The sequence below is a fragment of the Danaus plexippus genome, assembly GCF_018135715.1.
Source record: "Danaus plexippus chromosome 3 unlocalized genomic scaffold, MEX_DaPlex mxdp_30, whole genome shotgun sequence".
Lineage (NCBI taxonomy): Eukaryota > Metazoa > Arthropoda > Insecta > Lepidoptera > Nymphalidae > Danaus > Danaus plexippus.
In genome coordinates, this window is record NW_026869845.1 from 1,827,025 (window position 1) to 1,832,179 (window position 5,155).

Sequence of the window (5,155 nt, forward strand, 5' to 3'; positions counted from 1 at the left end):
TAAAAATCTACCAGCCCTAAGTTAATTTGAAAGCCATTTCTTGTGTTGCAACTTTTCTGATTGTATTCATGCCAAAAACATGACAAAACCCAATCTCAAAAAAGAATTTGAAATTAATAATTCATTAAAATAGGAATATTTAGCAGAAATATAGATGCATATCGTGGGTAAGAATTAGAAACCAGACGTTTATAATATGTGAATGAATTTTTAAATAGTCAAAAAGAATATATGCGGAACTTTTTCTGTTAACAAACACGGTGTATGAAGTGTTAGAAATATTTGTTTTAAAGACAGTTTCACTATATATTACAACAGGAAAATTCCTATTTATATCTGAAATTTATATCTTCTTAAAAATTTCATCTTATTTTTTATATCTAAGGTTTATGAATACTTAAGCTTAAAATCGACATACAAATGGACGTATGATGAAAAAAAAATTGATTTTATAATTATAGCGTTTTTATTTTAACGCTTGTTATTCTAAACAAGGTTATGTTACGAAATATAAATATGTATCTCACTGGAATAATGAATACAGAATACTAACTCGGTAATTAATTTAAAAAATGAATACAAATAACGTCCAAGCTATCCATAAATATTACTATTAAATAGAAAATTTGTTTTTTTTTTCAATGAAATTTGGTGAGTAGAGCCTAGCTGTGGTCAAATCACTACAGCTCGAACATGGCCCGACTCGACTCGGGAAGTATCACCCTCTTACAGAAGATCGGCGTAAAGTAGCCTTAAGTGGCTGCGTTTCGTCCAATGAGTGAGAGAGCCGGTTGCCCTTTCCTATTCCCACCCTTTCCTGCCATTTCCTTATTCCATCCCACCCCTCCCTTTTCCTCAACAATCAAGGTTGGCATCACATCCGCAACATAGATGTTACGGATGTCTATGGGTGACGGTCACTACTGCCCATCAAGTAGGCCGTCTGCTCGTTCCACGTTTCACATAAACAAAAAAAAAAGAAATTTATTTTTCTCGTTTTATATTCAAATCCATATAGCGGTAGTTTTATGACCGTTATTTTAAGGTAAGGTAAGGTAGAAATAACCTCTTTTTAAAATTTCTAACAATTTTAAACCCCGCTTTAAGTCACGTATTTTCTTAGTAAAATCGAATAAATCTTCAGTATCTTCTTTGTATTTCAACCGGAAATTTGAACTAACTGATAGAAATCCTTGCTGAAGACAAATTACTTGAAATGATACATTTGAATTTTGATTTATTCTGAATTTATGTAAAAGCTGTCATTAACAAATCAGTATTAATTTTAAAATTAAATTTGTATTTTATTTTAAGATAGTTAGTTTCTTGCTTTTAGCCTGTATTAAATTCTACGAACTATCCTGGCCATTATTACTAATCTAGATTGCTAAATTGTAAATAAATAATGGTACATAGGTAATAAAGTATTTAGATACAAATTGTTTTTGTATTTTTATAACATGTAATATTAATGAACCATCAAAACAATTATTGTGTGTTAAGGTCTTTATGAGGCATGTATTTTTTATTACGGTGTTTAACAATGACAATTCTGAATTTCACGTTAGATTGGTGAGGAATTTAGACTGACAACTCACATCTTAACAGTGAGAGCTTTTATTTCATATTAAAATCAAATATATAAGAATGTTATCATGAATAAATGATTATATGAATGATCCGATATCAATTAAAATTGCTAGGTACTTAACTTATTGATGTATTATTCTGTGAATGTTGGTACTTACATAATACTTCAAAAAACGAAATGTCGATTTTAAGTTTGTTTTCATTGAATATATGTCAATTTTGCGGACGATATAGTATCAATAATCATGTTACTAGTGTATGGTGCTAAAAGAAATCTTTAAATTAGGCACATTTCAAACTGATATTAAGGTGAAGTATTCACGTGCTAAATCAAACTAATGGTTTATAAACCATATTGAGCGGAGTAAAACAAAAGACGGTAATAAACTAACAGGTAATACAGGTATTTTAGTTTTTCCGCACTCCTTCTCTTTCGAATTTTAAATTATACTCTACTCTTATTTTTGGTAACTCTATAAAAACTCTAATTAATAATGTTTTTCTAATAACATGTACCTTGTTTATCATAGACTTATTATGTATTTCAGCACAAAGGGAAAAAATTTTGATTTATTTTTTAAGTGAAAATCTTACTTATAAGTTTTTGAGTATTTTGACATTTCACCGACTTTATTTGAGTACTTAAATTACTTATACTCGAACTTTTGTGACAAGCCATCATTCAAACAAACTTTATTCAAACATAAATTTTTAATAAGCGTACTTTGTAATATCAAGAAATTTCTATATTGTACTGTTTTATATATAAGAAGTTTGAATGTTAGGAAATTAATTTACTAAAAATTCGTTACGGCACTGCTTTTCACACTTGATACACCCTACAGAATTTGCTTTTTCGTTCGTGATGAATAAGTACTTTGATTTTATATTATTAAACAATATTGACAGTGACCAATATCTAGATTCTAGGTACATATAGCAAGAAAAAAATTCCTTGTTTATATTGAGCTGGTAAAGAAGGTTTTAAAAAAAGACGATTTACATAAGACATTAAATTTCTGGAATTTCTTAACAAGGAAAATCGACATTTCTTTTACAGATGAGCTAGCTAAAATCCTACATAGCTTAATATGGGAAGACCGGTGTTTTTGCGGATCTCCTTCGGTGGTCATTTTACTAATAATATTATAAAGCTCGTATCTTTTGCATAAGTATTAGAATTTGTAGTTAAATTGCTTATACACTGGAGTATTGCGAGTTCATCTTTTTTATATTTTATTCAAGTTAAAGAATTTAAAAAAAGTAAATGTATATTTTTTCACAAATTTGTATTATAATTACATCTTGTTTGGATAGACTTAGGTTGAATACCTTAAATATTTAAAGTTATTTGCGGTAGACAAGGAACACATTTCGAAAACTCATAAAGCAATTTAACTGTTGTATTGCATTAACTTAATTAATGATTAATCTGAATATCTGCAGAACAAAGTATAGAAGTGTTTAAAAATGTTGATATAAAAGACAATATTGCATTTACGGACCTTATTATTCAGTTAAAGAAATATTCAGCGTCTAGTGAATTGTTGGATGTAATTAAAAGAGTCATCTCATGACTTAACTTTGTACATTAAGACAAAGAACTTGTGTTACAAAGGCAATACATGGCTTAACAATTAATTCCATAAAAGTATCTTTAAAACAAACAATTCCTTGTTTCAGTGACATGTTTTGCAAATTTATTTCAAATAAACTACGAATGTAAAAAGCAGTACTTTTTGATATAAAGTAAACACAAAAATGTTATTGAAAGTATTTAAGAAAAGTAGAAACTTATTTACTTATTAGAAGCTCTTTCGGCTCTTATTCATATTTGCTAAATGTTTTCGTAAGTTTTTCATTTCGGTATAACGGATGTTCCGGCTTATGTAAGCCTAATTACGAGGTTTAATTAAATTTCCACCACCACACTCCCCGAATGTTTAAAGAAATAATAACTTTGCTGTTCGCTTGCTCTCGGAAGATCAAGTAAGAAATTCCTGTAAAAAAACATTCATCTATTTTTTTCTTACATATAATTTTTGTTTTAAACAGGTTTGTGAGGAGTATAAGAATGTAATTGTTATAAACTTTAATTTAACTTTAATAATACGTGTAATAATAATATAATACGTGTAAGTATTCGTGTGGGGCCCGAATTTCGATAAATTGTTTTGGAATCGAATGCAAGGGTTAAATATTTACTTTTGACACAAAAAAGCATTTCAAAAGTAAATCATATGTATAGGAAAGAATACCTTTAATTTATGTAATTAATAATTATTGATGGTTAAAATTATCAGATGTCGCCTGCATAACTTCCCACCTACTAACTCATCATTAATAAAGGGACAACGTAAAGAAGTACCCAGATACAGATCGAGTCACTAATAAAGTGATCAAATTTTTCCCACCCCGCCTCGTTCACATACTGGCATGCATATTCAATGCTTCGTTGACCGGATGCTCGTTTTTTGATAAATGGAAAGGGGCTATTAACTGGGTTAACCTAGAAATCTCCCAAACAGCTGTATTCCAATCAGTCTCCTAAGTGACTTGGGAAAATTATAGGAAAGGATCGTACTGTCCCGCCCCAAAACGGAGATAGAATGCCTGAAAATAATTCCCAATGAGCAAGTAGTTCGGGCTCAGAGCCCGTCGCTCTTGTCCCCAATTTGTACAACGCATAACGGAGCACACACTTTCTAGGCTTAAATGCCGCAAATAGGAACAATACCGGGGCCTTCTTCTTCGACGTGGCGTAGGCGTTCGATAAGGTCTTGCACGATGGCTTGGTATACAGGTGGTACTAACTCAAAATATCAGACAGACTTATCATACGAGACTATCTATCGAATCGTTCCTTCCGCTACGGAGTGGGAGGAGGGAGCTCTCATCTCCTTGATCTATCAGAGCCGGTGTCCTCAAGGCTCAGTGCTATCTCCTTCACTATACACCATATTCACTAGCGACATACCCAGGCCTCCTAATGCCACTAAGCTGGCATTTTTCGCGGATGATACCGCAATTTATACCACCCACCGGAATCCGGATGTCATTCACAGTTGTTTCGAAACCACTGCCACCGCCCTAGGCAACTGGTCTCGGAATTGGAGGAGCACGGCCGTGTACTTCAAACGGGGTCGTTAAATCGATGTCCCTCAAATATCCATATTCGGTACACCTATCCCCTGGCGGAAGGACACCCATTACCTGAGTGTGACGCTAGACAGACAGATGTCATTCGCTTCAAATATTAAAAAAGTCAGAAACCGAGCCTTTTTTGTCCTCGGACGTCTCTATTCTCTTCTATGCAAGCGGAGTGAGATGTCACTTCAAAAAAGGATGATGTTATACAAAACTTGCATAAGAACAATAATGTCCAACGCTAGCGTAGCATTTGCTCATCCGAATCTTAGAATCCGAATTTGTAACCCCTTTAGACACTCCAAAACCGTTTCCTATCGGAACTCTCGGATCGGATCGGATCTCTTTGAAATAAGGGGTTCTTCAAAAGTTTTACGAGGTTAACTTCAATAGCCTGAGAGGCTGACGACAATCAAGA